The 16,531-nt window shown below is 38.7% G+C and overlaps 2 pseudogenes; both read left to right on the top strand.

Moving 5' to 3' along the window:
- LOC140511725 (cytochrome P450 2C19-like) overlaps positions 1-16,531 on the top strand; it is a 106,871-nt pseudogene that overhangs the window by 22,197 nt on the left and 68,143 nt on the right.
- On the top strand, positions 6,040-7,243 carry LOC140515210 (ADP-ribosylation factor 1 pseudogene; annotated as a pseudogene).

The following is a 16,531-nucleotide window of genomic DNA, read 5'->3' as shown; positions in this document are numbered from 1 at the left end:
ATTATTTCAAGTAGGTTGTTGCTTGATTCTCTACATATATCACCATATTGTCTGCAAAGATTGATAACTTAGTTTCTTCTTTGCCTATTCTAACTCCTTCTATTTCTTTTTCTTCCCTTATTGCCAAAGCTAACATTTTTAGTGCCATATTGAGTAACAGTGATGATAATGGATATCCTTGCTTCACCCCCATCTTATTGGAAATACATCTTGCTTAACTCCATTACATATAATATTTGCTCATGGTTTTAGGTAGATGGTTTTATTATTTTTATTTTATTATTATTATATTAATTTATTATTACTTTATTAAATCCATTTATTATTATGCTTTCCAGTGTTTTCATTAGGAATGGGTGCTGTATTTTGTCAAAAGCTTTTTCTGTATCTGTTGAGATAACCATATGGTTTCTATTAGTTTTGTTGTTGATATGATCAGTTATGCTGATCCTTAATATTCATCCAGCCTAGCATTCTGGTATAAATCCTACCTGATGAAAGTGTATTACTCTTATGATAAATTGCTGTAATCTTTTTTGCTAATATCTTATTTACAATTTTTGCATCTATTTTCGTTAGGTAAATTGGTCTATAAGTTTCTTTCTCTGTTTTGGCTCTTCCTCGATTAGGTATCAGCACCATATCTATATTATAAAAAAGAATTTGGTAGGACTCCATCAATTTTCCCAAATAGTGTAAATAGTATTGTAAAGAACTATTCTTTAAATGTTTGATGGAATGCACTTGTAAATCCATCTGGCCCAGGAGATTTTTGTCTAGGAAGTTCATTGATGGCTTGTTCAATTTCTTTTTCTTAGATTGCGTTATTTAAGTATTTTACTTCCTCTTCTATTAATCTGGGTAATCTATATTTTTTGTAAGTATTCATCCATTTCACGATGATTGTCAAATTTATGGGCATAAAGTTGGGCAAAATAATTTCTGATTATTGTTTTAATTTCCTCTTCATTGGAGGTGAATTTACTCTTTTCATTTTTGATATTGGCAATTTGGTTTTCTTCTTTTGTTTTTTAAGTCAAATTGACCAAAGGTTTATCAATTTTGTTGTTTTTCATAAAACTGACTCTTAATTTTAGTTATTAGTTCAATAATTTTCTTAATTTCAATTTTATTAATCTCTTCTTTGATTTTCAGAATATCTTTGTTATCTAATTGGGGATTTTCAATTTATTCTTTTTCTAGATTTTTCAGTTACATGCCCAATTCATTGAGCTCCTCTTTCTCTATTTTATTTATGTGAGCATTCAGAGATATAAAATTTCCCCTTGGAACTGTTTTCACTGCATCCCATAACTGTTGGTAGGTTGTCTCGTTACTGTTATTCTCTTGTATGAAGTTACTGATTTTTTTCTATGATTTGATTTTTGCCCCACTCATTCTTTAGGATTAGATTATTTAATTTCCATTTATTTTTTGTTGTATCTTTCCACATCCCTTTATCACATATAATTTTTAGTGCATCATGATATGAAAAGGATGTGTTGACTATTTATGTCCTTCTGAACTGAATTGTGAGGTTTTTATGCCCTAGTACATGGTCAATTTTTATGTATGTGCCACGTATCACTGAGAAAATGGAATATTCCTTTCTATTCCAATTCAACTTTCTCCAGAGGTCTATCAAATCTACCTTTTCAAGAATTCTATTCACCTCCTTAACTTCTTTCTTTTTTATTTTGAGTTTATATTTATCAAGTTCAGGGAGGAGGAGGTTGGGGTCCCCCACTAGTATAGTTTTGCTGTCTATTTCTTCCAGTAACTCCCTTAATATCTCCTCTAAGAATCTGGATGCTATACCACTGGGTCCATATGTATTTAGTAATGATATTGCTTCATTGTCTATGATGCCTTTTAGCAGGATATAGTTTCCTTCCTTATCTCTTTTGATTAGATTGATTTTTGCTTTTCTTTTGTCTGAGGTTAGGATTGCTACCCTCACTTTTTTTTACTTCAGCTGAAGTGTAATATATTCTACTCCAGGTTTTTTTTAACCATTTCTCTGTGTGTATCCCCCTGTTTCAAGTATTTTTCCTATAAACAACATATTATAGGATTATGGTTTTTAATCTGTTCTGCTTCAGCCTCTATTTTATGGGAGAGTTCATCCCATTCACACTCACAGTTGTGATTACTATCTGTATCTTTCTCTCCATTCTATTCTCCTTCCCCTCCCACCACCATTAGCTTTTATTTCTCCTTTCCCTTCCTCAAAAGTTTTACTTTTTACCACTGTCTCCCTCAGTTTTACCACTTTCAATTCAACCTCCTTCCCTTTTCCCTTACTATTTTTTCCCTCTCTTCTAACTGCCCCCTTCCTTTTATTTCCCTTCTCCCCTTCTTCTCCCTGGAGGGCAAGTTAGATTTCTATACTTAAATGAGAATGCTATTTCCTCCTTGAATTAGATTTGATTCACGTAAAACTCAAACAGTGCTCATTTCCTTCCCTTATTTCCCTCTAGTATAATATGTTTTTATTACTCTTCATGTGATGTAATTTACCCTTTTTTGCCTCCTCCAGTGCACTTCTCCCAATACAATTCTTTGCATTCCTTAATCATGCTCTTTTTAATCATCACATTAGTTAATTTATTCCTACACCCTCTATCCATGTCTATCCTTTTTAAATGTTGTAAGAAATGTACAATTCTCAAGATTAACAAGTATCACCTTCCAATATGTATGTAAACAATTTTACCTGGAATTGAAACAAGTTTTTTTTTCCCCTCCCTCTACCATTTACTTTTTATGCTTCTCTTGATTCTTGTATTTGAAGATCAAATTTTCTATTGTGCTCTGGCTGTTTCATCAGGAAGGTCTGGTAACCCTTCATATCATTGAACCTCCATCTCCTTGCATGAAAGATTATGCTCAGTTTTGCTGGGTTGTTGTAGTTCAAGTTCCTTTGCCTTATAGAATATTATATTCCAATCCCTCCAAGCTTTTAATATAGAATCTGCAAGGTCCTGTGTGGTTTTGACTGTCATTCCTCTATACTTGAGTTGTTTTCTTCTGACTGCTTGCAGAATTTTCTCTTTGACCTGATAACTATTGAATTTGGCAACAACATTCCTTGGCATTTTCAATTTGGGATCTCTTTCAGGAGGTGATAATTGGTGAATTTTTTTGATGATTATTTTGCCCTCTGGATCTAGGACCTCAGGGAAGTTTTCCTTGATGATTTCTTGGAAGATACTATCTAGGCTGTTTTTTTCATCATGGCTTTTGGGTAGATCAGTTGCTTTTCCAATGACATATTTTATGTTTCCTCTATTTTCTCATTCTTTAGATTTTGACTGATTCTTGATACCTTATAGAGTTATTAGCTTCTACTTGCCCAATTCTGATTTTTAAGGCAATGTTTTCTTCATTTCGCTTTTGTACCCACTTTTCCATTTGCCCAATTTTTCCATGTATGGAGTTATTTCCTCCAATTAGGTTTTGTATTTCCTTATCCATTTGGCCAATTTTACTTTTTAAGGATCTAACTGTAATTTTAAAATCATTGTTCAATTTTCCTTTCACTTCTCTAATGGGTTTGAGTTCATATTCCCTTTTGAGATTTCAGATGTGGGTATAGTGTCAGTGCTGTCATCTTCTGAATTTGTATTGTGATGTTTCCTGGCCTGTAATAAGATTCTATAGTCTTTGTTTTTCTGATTTCCTTCTTGCTCATGGTGATTACCTTTTCTCTGGATTTTAAAGTAGATCTCTGCTTCTGGGGCACAGGGGGCTCTGTCCCACATTTCTTGTGCTGGGAACTAGATACCTGGTTACTGGCTTTGGGGGCTGTGGCCTCTAGGTCTTTCAACTAGAAGCTATATAATTCTACAGCTCATCTGGTGTTGAGCTGTCTGGTGTATGTCAAGGTCGATGACGGGTGACATCTCAGTTTCCCTGCAGTTACACTAAAGCTCACAGCATGAGGTGTGGGGGAGGGATGATCTGGCTGCTGGAGTAATCCTCCTCCTCTAAGGCTGCACTATAGCATGGGCAGGATCCACTTCTGGTGAACCCCATCTGTGGTCGTGTCTGCAATTCCTCTGGCTGTGCTAAGGCACATCTGGGGTCCTGGTGTTGGCATTTACAGACTCCATACCCTTGAGACTCAGTATCTCTTGATGGTCCACTGAGGTGGGACTTGCTAGGATGCTTCCAGTCTTGCGTTGTTCCTTTTCAGACAGAGCAGGAAGGACCTTTCCTGTCAATCTTTCTAGCCTCCTAAACTAAAAGACTGCTGCTCCCCTTCTGCTAGCTCCACTATTCCATGATTTTTGCTAGGACAGTATTCTCTGGGTTTTTTAAGGTCAACAAGGGGAGGGTGAAAGCACTTACAGTTTACTCCATGATCTTGGCTCCCATAAGTTCAAGTAGGTGACTTGCATATATTTAGTCTTTGGGCTGATATCCAGGAGCAGCTGCTGCAGCTGCTATAAGCCCTGTATTTCTCTCTCACCCAGTTCTGCTAGACTCCTGTCCTATGCTGAGAGGTTTGGGAATTCACACTGCTGAAAGTGATTCAGTCTGCTCCATAAAGGGGGTATTTAATGTGCCTGATTATTTCTGCTAACTGAGGAATGAGTAGGTCCTGCAAATAGGTAGGGACCTCCAGCCTTTGTTGATCAGAGTGGAGAATGTTTTCCTTGCACATTCCTTCACAGGAGCACTCAGGCAGTCTCTATGTGTATCCCAAGACCTTACATGTAAGCTTAAGTGTGCCTAGCTGAAAGCAAGCCCATCCTCAAGAGGAATCAGCAAGTTCTGAACTCACACCTATAGATCTCAAAGCCTTTGAAAGGTAGCCAGGAGTGGTAGAAAAGGCATAGACCTTGGGATTAGAAAAGCCTGGGTTAAATTCCAGATTCTGACATTTACTAGTCTTGTACCTTGAACAAATGATGATGAACTCTTTGGACCTCATTTTCCTATGTCTGTATGAAGACATTATCAATAAATGTCCTATCTGCCTCACTGCATTGTGAGAAAAGGTTAGGGGAGGTTAATATGTGAAACAAAAAACGTGTTTTCATTTTGACCTGGTAGATTGCCACGCTGATATCTTTACCATATCCTTCCCAGATATACCCTGATCTTTGGGGTCTCAGTGTCCTCATCTGTGAAATTATAATTGGTTTAGAAGAGGAGTTCTTAATCTTTGGACAATGAACTCCCAGTGGGTCTGCAGATTATATTTCAGAGGTTCTATGGATGGGAAAAATGACATCATTATCTCATTCTAATATAAGTATTTTCCTTTTTAATCCTATTTTTTTTTCTAAAAATATCATTCAAAGGAGTATATGGTCTTCCTTAGACTATCAAAAGAATCTAAGACAAAAAAAAGAGTTAAGAAACTCTGGCTTAAATTATTTCTAATGTTGTTTCTGGATATATACCTATGATGCAATGATGCTGATGTGTAAGATTTCTATTGGTATGAAGACATATTTCTGATCCAGAATTTCACTGGCAGCATTTTCCCCATTCTTCAACTCTGGTATTCTCAAAGCTTTAGAAGAAGAAGAATAATGATAATGATGCTAATAATAGCATTTGTATAGTGATTTAAGGTTTCCCAAGTGTTGTACAAATATTATCTTATTATGCTCACAAGAAACCTTAAAATTAGGTGTTTTTATCCTCATTTTACAGATGAGGAAACTGAGGCACTCAGAGGTTAAATGACTTGCCTAGGGTCATATAGCTATCAAGTATCTGAAACTGAATTTTGGCAAAGGTCTTCTTGATTCCAGGTCCAGTGCTGTGTGCTCGATGGCACCTAGCTACGTAATTAACATAAGCTCAGCCTTTGAGGAAGTTTGGGGATACTCTGAAAAACTTGTAAACTGTACTTCAATAGCCACTCTTTTTGCTTTTAGCCAAAGGCACAAGATCAACTTTTAGTTTTTTGAGCCATCTGAGGCTTGTGTTGGGTTCATGGGTTACATCATCATCTCTGTAATAAATGTCAGAAATGTTTTGAAGGAGTCAAAAATGGATTGAAAACTAATCAAGGATAAAAAGAAGCAGCGGCAGCTGCTCACGGGTGAGGAGACAGGAAGCCCGAGGCTCAGGGGCGAGGAGGTTTCTTTTGCCAACGTTTAACACATCACTGTTGGACCATGGGGAATATATTTGCTAACGTTTTCAAGGGACTGTTTGGCAAAAAAGAAATGCGGATCCTAATGCTTGGTCTGGATGCTGCAGGAAAGACAACTATTTTGTACAAACTGAAGCTTGGTGAAATAGTGACTCCTATCCCCACTATAGGTTTCAATGTAGAAACTGTAGAATACAAAAACATTAGCTTCACAGTGTGGGATGTAGGTGGCCAGGACAAGATCTGATCCCTGTGGCGCCATTACTTCCAGAACACACAAGGACTGATTTTTGTGGTTGACAGGAATGACAGAGAACGAGTGAATGAGGCCCGAGAAGAACAGATGAGAATGTTGGCAGAGGATGAGCTTAGAGATGCCGTTTTATTAGTGTTTGCTAAAAAACAGGATCTTCCCAATGCCATGAATGCAGCTGAAATCACAGATAAACTTGGACTGCATTCTCTTCGTCACAGAAACTGGTACATCCAAGCCACCTGTGCCAATAGTGGGGAGGGGCTCTATGAAGGACTGGACTGGTTGTCCAATCAGCTGAAACCAGAAATGAATCAACAAAAATTCCTCCTCCCTCTTTCCTTCTCTCCCTCTTATTTCTTCCTATTCTCCCTTCGCTTTACTCTCATGTGGCAAACTGTGCTACTATGTGGTATTGAGTGACAGAAGCTGTTTTTTCCTACCCCTTGTCACAGTATGTGTTGCACCATGCTGTAAATGTGGCAAATATAGACCTGAAAACAGGTTTCTTATTTAATGTAAATAGTTTTTGTTTCCAATGGGGCAGTTTCTGGCACTCCTATGCAATATTACTCAGCTTTTTTTATTGTAAAAAAATCAACTCACCGTTTAGTACTAGGAAGGGATTTTAAGCACATTGACACTTGGATTGCTGGGGGTTAACGTGCAGCAGCAGAGCCGAATGCTACTACTCCTACTGGCTTGTGAGATCTGCGTTGAGATCCATTTTGGTGGTTGATTTTTAACCTGAACTCAGTGTATTTTTTTAAATAGTAAAAAAATAAAAAAAGACAAGTAAAACACTTGAACACACAGAACAGAGAAATATACTGAGTGTAGGTTTTGCAGTAACAAGTTGAATACCAGACCATTGCAAATTTGTCTGCAGTTTCTCTTTAGAAACTTGAGAAATGATGATAAAAATCAAACAAGTGATCAGTTTTGCATGGTTAAAATAGAGATCCATGTAATGCTATGTCTTTGGATCTTTATGTATTTCATAGAGTTTGTGCTTGTATGTGTGCTCACATGGATACTTATTAGGAAAAAAAGCTTTGAGGTTGTGGTTCAGAGCAGGCTGCACATTGAGAGCATTAGATCTTCAATCATAAACCATTTATAACTAGACTTTTTCCCCCTTGCAGTTCAGGTCAGGCTGTGATTAGTTCTCCATCACACTTGAATAACTCTTAGGAAGGACACAATTATGGCTGGTTATAAATATTGAGAAGCGCTTTCTCATGTATTTGGACAACAAAAAAACCAGCCTTTTAATTTTGGTCAAGTGTGTGCGTGGTGCTTCTTTTTGAAACCTCTCCACAGTAAGCACAGGCTGCTTTAGCCCCAAAGCTTGGCTGGAGATATTTCAAAAACAGTCAAGGACATCAGGTGTTTCTGTATGGTGTCTAGGTTTTGAAAGAAAATAAATTGAGCGTGAGAGCTTGGGGAGTCATTCCATTGTAGAAGTATTAGGTCCCCTTTTGGAACAATCCCCCTACGTATATGTGTGAAATGTCCTTTACTACCCCTCATTACTACAAGGGTCAGATTTGCCATCTGAAAAAAAGATCTTTACTTTTTTTTTCTTTTGTATTTTGATTAACACTGAAGAAGCTGGAGCTGTTAAATTTTATCTTGGGAAAAACTCAGAATTGGTTTGTTTGGTGTTGTGGAAACTCTTACTGCTTTCAGTACACAATTAGTAATCGACTGTTTTGTATACTTGTTTTCAGTTTTCATTTCAGCAAACAAGCACTGTAATTAAAGCTACTAGAATAAAATCTCTGAACTATTAAAAAGAAAACTAATCAAAAAAGGTTAACAATGGAATCTAAGCTGTTTATTACCTAATTCAGTGATGACCCTCTCACTACTGCCTACATCTTTTTTTCACAGCTTTTTTCATGGCAAGAATATGGCCCTGTGGTCACTCTAAAGTTGGGTGTTGAGCATGTTGTCATGTTACACTATACAAGGAAGTGAAAGAAACTCTGATCATGGGAATAATTTGCTGACAGAAGACTTACACCATTTTTCAAATTCATTAGCAGTGGATTAGGTAAGTTTCCGCATGGTGTAGATGAAGAAGAGAAAGATAAGAAAAGGGAAAAGAATAGTATTCCAAGAAATTGGTGGAAATTGGTACTTTTTTAAAATTTTAAAGTTTTTTTTTTTTAATTTTAGTTGTCAACATTCATTTCCACAAAATTTTGAGTTCCAAATTTTCTCCCCATCTCTCCCCTCCTCCCACTCCATAGCACCTTGCATTCTGATTACCCCTTCCCTCAATATGCCCTCCCTCCTACCACACCCCTCCCTTCCCTTAACCCCATCTTCTCTTCTTTCTTGTAGGGCAAGATAGATTTCCATACTCCATTACCTGTATTCTTATTTCCAAGTTGTATGCAAAAACAATTCTCAACATTCGTTCCTAATACTTTGAATTCCAACTTCTCTCCCTTCCTCCCTCCCCATCCATCCAGAAATGAGAAGGCAAGCAATTCAATATAGGCTATATATGTGTAGTTATGCAGAAGACTTCCATAATAATAATGTTATAAAAGACTAACTATATTTCCCTCCATTCTATCCAGTCCCCCATTTATTCTCTTCTCTCTTTTGTCCTTGTCCCTCCCCAAAAGTGTTTACTTCTAATTACTTCATCCTCCCATTTGCCCTTCTTTCTATTATCCCCCCCACAACCCATTTATCCCCTTCTCCCCTACCTTCTTGTAGTGTAAGATGGATTTTCATACCAAATTAAGTGTGCATGTTATTCCCTCCTTAAGCCAAATGTGAAGAGAGTAAGCTTCACTTTTTCCCTCTCTCCTCCTCCCTTTTCTCCTCCATTGAAAAAACTTTTTGTTGCCTCTTTTATGGAGATAATTTGCCCCATTCCATTTCTCCCTTTCTTCTCCCAATATATTCCTCTCCCACCCCTTAATTTTATTTTTTAGATAGCATCCCTTCTTATTCAACTCAATCTGTGCTCTCTGTCTATGTGTGTGTGTGTGTGTGTGTGTGTGTGTGTGTGTGTGTGTGTGTGTGTATAATCCCTCCAACTACCCAAATACTGAGAAAAGTCTCAAGAGTTACAAATATTATCTTTCCATGTAGGAAAGTTCAACTTTAGAAAGTCCCTTATGATTTCTCTTTCCTGTTTACCTTTTCATGCTTGTCTTGATTCTTGTTTGAAAGTCAGATTATCTATCCAGCTCTTGTCTTTTCATCAAGAATGCTTGAAAGTCTTCTATATCATTCAATGACCATTTTTTTCCCTGAAGTATTATACTCAGTTTTGCTGGGTAGGTGATTCTTGGTTTTAATCCCAGTTCCTTTGACTTCTGGAATATCATATTCCAAGCCCTTTGATCCCTTAATGTAGAAGCTGCAAGATCTTGTGTTATCCTGATTGTATTTCCACAATACTCAAATTGTTTCTTTCTAGTTGCTTGCAATATTTTCTCCTTGACCTGGGAACTCTGGAATTTGGCTGCAATATTCCTAGGAATTTCTCTTTTCTGATCTTTCAGGAGGTGATTGGTGGATTCTTTCAATATTTATTTTGCCCTCTGATTCTAGAATATCTGGGCAGTTTTCCTTTATAACTTCCTGAAAGATGATATCTAGTCTCTTTTTTGATCATGACTTTCAAGTAGTCCCACAATTTTAAAACTGTCTCTCCTGGATCTGTTTTTCAGGTCAGTTGTTTTTCCAATGAAATATTTCACATTATCTTCTATTTTTTCATCCTTTTGGTTTTATTTTGTAATTTCTTGGTTTCTCATAAAGTCACTAGCTTCCATCTGCTCCATTCTCATTTTTAAAGAACTATTTTCTTCAGTGAGCTTTTGAACTTCCTTTTCCACTTGGCTAATTCTGCTTTTTTGAAGCATTCTTCTCCTCTTTGGCTTTTTGGACCTCTTTTGGCAATTGAGTTAGCCTATTTTTAAAGGTGTATTTTCCTCAGCATTTTTTGGATCACCTTTAGCAAGCTGTTGACTCCCTTTTCATGATTTTCTTGCATCTTTCTCATTTCTCTTCTCATTTTTTTCCTCCATCTCTCTTACTTGACTTTCAAAATCCTTTTTGAGCTCTTCCTTGGCCCGCTACCATTGCATATTTATTTTGGAGGGTTTGTAAGCCTTGACATCCTCTGATGGTATGCATTGTTCTTCCTCATCAGAAAGGATGGAAAAAAAATACCTGTTCTCCAAGAAAGTAATCTTCTATAGTCTTATTTTTCCCCCTTTATTGTGCATTTTGCCAGCCAGTTACTTGACTTTTGAGTCCTTTGTCAAGAGGAGTGTGTAGTCTGGGGACCTGGAAGTTCTCAGTTCCTCCAAGGTGGCACAATCAAGGGAGAGGAGTTCACTCTTCTCCTGGCCTGCTCACTGGTCTGGGAGCAACCAAAAACTTTTCTGCCCAGAATCTGTGAGTAGAATTTCCACTCCACAACCGCCTGTAGCTCCACCATGTCAATGTTCCTCCTCCTCACCCCAGGGCAGTGTTCAGGGCTGAGATTCAGATCAACTGCTCAATTCCCCCAGGGACTTTAAGGGGAGGGTTCCAAAAATGGATGCTGATGTAGCAGTGGCTGCTGCTGGTGAAGCCAGACCATGTTTCCTTCTCACCCAAATGAAAAATCTTTCTCACTGACCTTGAAGCTGTCTGTGGCATTTGTGGGTTCAGCAATCTGGGAACTGCTGCTGTTGGTGACTCCCTGAAACCTGTTCTGGGTCCTGTCCCTGCTGCTCCATGTGGCCCCTGCTAAGCTGCACTCTTTTCCATGCCCGATGTGATACACCTTTCCTGTCTGCCTTCTAGGCTGTCTTGGACTGGAAATCTCTTTCATTCTGTTGTTTTGTGGCTTCTGCTCTTCTAGAATTTGTTTAGAGTCATTTTTTACAGGTATTTTATGGGTTATGTGGGGGAGCTTCTACAGGTAAGTCTTTCTACTCTGCCATCTTGGTTCTGCCCCACAATAGAGGTACTTTCAAACCCAAATCCTCAAAGCATTGGCATATTGGAGTGATGTAATGAATGGTATGGAAGCATCTTTCTTTTCTCCAGGACAGTACTTGCATAGCTACATGCCATCATGTTATATGTTTTAGTCAGTTAAAGTAGGAAGAAAGAAACTAAGGGAAAATATCAAAAGACTGACAGACAGGCAGAGACAGAGACACAAAGAGAGAAAGACAAACAGAGAAAGAGAGAGAAAATGAAAAAAGAAAGAAAAGAAGAAAGAGAGAGAGAGGAAAGGAAGGAAGAAAAGTAAATGAGGGAAATAATAGAAGGAAGGAACCAAGAAAATAAAGAAGGAAAGAGAGAAAGACAGTGATTGTCGGGTGGAAGAATCCTGAAGGGAGAAGGGAGAATCTAGCCTTTACATTTTACTGTAATCATTCACCCCTCAGGTATGACTTTTCCTTTCAAAGATCCCTTACTCTAGTTCATTTTCTAGTTGGTTAGAGTTTTCTTTTTTTTATTTATTTGACTTTTAACATTCATTTTCACAAAATTTTGGGTTCCAAATTTTCTCCCCTTTTGTCCCCTCCCCCCACCCCAAAACACCGAACATTCTAATTGCCCCTGTCTGCCAATCTTCCCTCTCTTCTATCATCCCTCTCTGCCCTTGTTTTCATCCTATACCCCTTTACCTGTATTTCTTATTTCCTAGTGGCAAGAACAGTACTCGACAGTTGTTCCTAAAACTTTGAGTTCCAACTTCTCTTCCTCCCTCCCTCCCCACCCCTTCCCTTTGGAAGACAAGCAATTCAATATAGGCCAAATCTGTGTAGTTTTGCAAATGACTTCCATAATAGTAGTGTTGTGTAAGAACTAATTATATTTCCCTCCATCCTATCCTGTCCCCCATTACTTCTGTTCTCTCTTTTGATCCTGTCCCTCCCCATGAGTGTTGACCTCAAATTGCTCCCTCCTCCCCATTCTCTCCCTTCCATCATCCCCCCACCCTGCTTATCCCCTTATCCCCCACTTTCCTGTATTGTAAGATAGGTTTTCATACCAAAATGAGTGTGCATTTTATTCCTTCCTTTAGTGGAATGTGATGAGAGCAAACTTCATGTTTTTCTCTCACCTCCCCTCTTTATCCCTCCACTAATAAGTCTTTTGCTTGCCTCTTTTATGAGAGATAATTTGCCCCATTCCATTTCTCCCTTTCTCCTCCCAATATATTTCTCTCTCACTGCTTGATTTCATTTTTTTAAGATATGATCCCATCCTATTCAATTTACTCTGTGCACTCTGTCTCTATGTGTGTGTGCGTGTGCGTGTGCATGTGTGTGTGTGTAATCCCACCCAGTACCCAGATACTGAATAGTTTCAGGAGTTACAAATATTGTCTTTCCATGTAGGAATGTAAACAGTTCAACTTTAGTAAAGTCCCTTATGACTTCTCTTTGCTATTTACTTTTTCATGCTTCTCTTCATTCTTGTGTTTGAAAGTCAAATTTTCTTTTCAGCTCTGGTCTTTTCATCAAGAATGCTTGAAAGTCCTCTATTTCATTGAAAGACCAATTTTCCCCCTGAAGTATTATATTCAGTTTTGCTGGGTAGGTGATTCTTGGTTTTAGTCCTGGTTCCTTTGACTTCTGGAATATCATATTCCATGCCCTTTGATCCCTTAATGTAGAAGCTGCTAGATCTTGTGTTATCCTGATTGTATTTCCACAGTACTTGAATTGTTTCTTTCTAGCTGCTTGCAATATTTTCTCCTTGACCTGGGAACTCTGGAATTTGGCCACAATGTTCCTAGGAGTTTCTCTTTTTGGATCTCTTTCAGGCAGTGATCTGTGGATTCCTTGAATACTTATTTTGCCCTCTGGTTGTAGAATCTCAGGGCAGTTTTCCTTGATAATTTCGTGAAAGATGATGTCTGGGCTCTTTTTTTGATCATGGCTTTCAGGTAGGCCCATAATTTTTAAATTGTCTCTCCTGGATCTATTTTCCAGGTCAGTTGTTTTTCCCATGAGATATTTCACATTGTCTTCCATTTTTTCATTCTTTTGGTTTTGTTTTGTGATTTCTTGGTTTCTCATAAAGTCATTAGCCTCCATCTGTTCCATTCTAATTTTGAAAGAACTATTTTCTTCAGTGAGATTTTGAATCTCCTTTTCCATTTGGCTAATTCTGCTTTTGAGAGCATTGTTCTCCTCATTGGCTTTTTGACCCTCTTTTGCCAATTGAGTTAGCCTATTTTTCAAGGTGTTATTTTCTTCAGCATTTTTTTGGGTCTGCTTTAGCAGGGTGTTTACTTGTTTTTCATGCTTTGCTTGCATGTCATTCAATTCTCTTCCCAGTTTTTCCTTCACCTCTCTTACTTGATTTTCAAAATCCTTTTTGAGCTCTTCCATGGCCTTAGCCCATTGAGTGGGCTGGGATACAGAAGCCTTGACTTCTGCGTTTTTCCCTGATGGTAAGCATTGTTCTTCCTCATCAGAAAGGAAGGAAGGAAATGCCTGTTCACCAAGAAAGTGACCTTCTGTAGTCTTATTTTTTTTTCCTTTTCTGGGCATTTTCCCAGCCAGTGACTTGACTTCTGAGTGTCCTCTCCACCCCCACCTCACCTCCAGATCCGCCCAGGCAGCACTTGGGGTCTGAGATTCAAATGCTGCTTCCCAGCCTCAGGGCTTTGGGCAGGGGCAGGGCTGCTGTTCAGTGTGAGATTAAGTTTAGGTGCTCAGGTTGGGGCAGGGCCGTCTCTCGGGCTCAGTTCCCTCAGGGGGTTTATGCAGAGACCTTCAACAATGGATCCAGGCTCCTGCCTGCTTGGGTAGCCCTGGTCTGCTGCCACCTCAGCTGCTGCCTCCCAAGGGGTCCTGAGTTATGGGGGCACCCCACTCCCCTCTTGACCCACCAAAGAGACCCTCTCACAGACCCTTGTCACCTGTGGGTGGAGGGACCCGCACGGCTGCTGGAGATTCCGTCCCTGAAGCCTGTTCGGATCTGCTCCTTTTGGTGCTGTGCTGCCGAGGCAGGGTTGGGCTCTGCTCTGGGTCCGGGGCACAAGGGACCTTTTGCGAGAGGTTTTCAGGCTCTCTCGAGCAGAAATCTCGTCTGCTCCGTTCTGTGGCTTCTGCTGCTCCAGAATTCTCTCGTGGTTCTTTTTTTTTACAGGTATTTTATGGGCAGTGGGTTTGGAGCTAGCGTACGTGCGTCTTTCTACTCCGCCATCGTGGCTCTGCCCCCCCCCTAGAGTTTTTTGCTTGTTTTTCAGAGATCTAGTGATCAGTAGTCTAGCATCTGCATTAGTGTCTTCCTATTGAACAATGACCACAACTTTATATAGCCTTGGATTCCTAGGAACATGTCTTCTGGTAATCTGATCAGTGTCTTCTCCCTCTTCTCTATGAATGTGTTATAAGAGACATTGTCAAATGCCTTGCTGAAATCTTTTGTCGATTATGTCAAGACTTGCCCAGATCTCCTAGTCTGATAATACTTAAAAAAAAGAAATTGGATTAGACTAGCAACACCTATTCTTGATGAACCCATGCTTACTCTTAGTGACCACTTTTTCTCAATGTTCGTGGATCTCTCTTAAATGTAATAAGAAAGTGAGTAACTAAGACAAGAACCCACACTGTATAGGGGACTGAGGCTTTTGTCTTGCTACGTATCTCTTGTTGGGCATAGCAGAAAAAGGTGAGTGGTAGCCAATAGATGTAGGTTAGAAAATTTCCCACAAAATGAAGGTGGTAGTTAGAGATTTTCTACCTGTCAAGAGTAATAGGTAAATCAAAATTGCTTTAGTCTAAAAGCATAATGATCTTCCAAAACACTGAGTCTTTGAAGACTATTGTACAAGATGTGGACTAGAGTGGTGGATATATTAGCAAAGAAAAGGGACCAGAGGTGAAAGCTGATGTAGAGACAGGTAAGTGGTGCAGTGGATAGACCACTGATTCTGGAGTTGGGAGGACCAGAGTTCAATTCTTTCCTCAGGTACTTGCCATTTGCTCTCTTTTTGGTCCTGGACAAGTCACTTAACCCCCCTTCCTTCATCAAAAAAAGAAAGGAAAGAAAGCTGATGTAGAGGTAGTAATGCTTAGGCAACTAATTAGATGTGAGGGTGAGAGAAGAGTTAGGAATCAAAGATCCCACTAAGGTTGCAAACTTGAGTGACTGGAAGACTGGGGATTCCCAAAACAGAAATAAGGAAGGAGAGAAGAAGGGTATGTTATGGTGAGGAAGACAGTGAATTCTGTTTTGGATATAATGAGTTTGAGATGTCTACAGGAAGTAAAGAAATTGGGTTGTGAAGAGTAGTGTTTATCCTGTTTTTTCATTTCATTCATTTCATGATTTGGGGTGGCAAGAATCCAGGAATTTAATCAGGATTCCTGAATCCTAGGCTTAGTCAGAGACTTAACTATTCCTGACTTTAGGTGAGTCACTAAATCTTTCTCAGATTCTTCATGTATAAAATGAGAGGAGAGTTATGGACAATTTCTAAGATCCCTTGAATTATAACAGCCTATGATTCAGTAAAATCAGATACAGAAAAACGGTGAAAGCTTAAAATTTCCCAAGCACAATTTTATCAACCCCTTTCTCCAGCTCTTCACATGCTTTGGAAGGGACTTGTTTTTCTTTTTCTTTTTCTTTTTTTGGAGGCGATTCTGAGGCAGAGCATGAGCTACTTAAGCATCAAAGTTCCTTGTGTTATGAGATCAAGAGTATGTGTTAGTGGATGCAATTTGTGAGATTGGCATCAATTAAAGAGAGAGCAGAAGCCCTTTGCTGGGGCTCTCAACTTTGCCACAAGGCCTAGGAGGTCTCACTTGTTAACTTCTACTTTTTCAGAGAAGTAGATAATGAAACCAGCATGACAAAGTTCATTCCAAGGAATATCAGTCACTTTCTTGTTCAAGGGTTCGTTTATGAAGGATCTTGGAGCAGAAGAATTTGAGCCTGATAAAGGTCCTATGGAAATAAGATTGCAGGCAAAAGTGTAGTTCCCAATATAAGGGTATTTGGATGAAGTCTTCATCCTATGTCTGGAATCAGAGTGTGATACCTGAAGGAAGGTGTATTCAAGAAAAGAAAGATATGATCTGTTAAGCTTTAGAATGTGTGTATCATGTATGTATGATAAAATTAACTATACTTTTTAAAATGTCTTTGTTCTGACC

The sequence above is a fragment of the Notamacropus eugenii genome, chromosome 1, assembly GCF_028372415.1.
Source record: "Notamacropus eugenii isolate mMacEug1 chromosome 1, mMacEug1.pri_v2, whole genome shotgun sequence".
NCBI classification, from domain to species: Eukaryota; Metazoa; Chordata; class Mammalia; order Diprotodontia; family Macropodidae; genus Notamacropus; species Notamacropus eugenii.
This window is presented reverse-complemented; position numbering and strand designations above follow the sequence as displayed.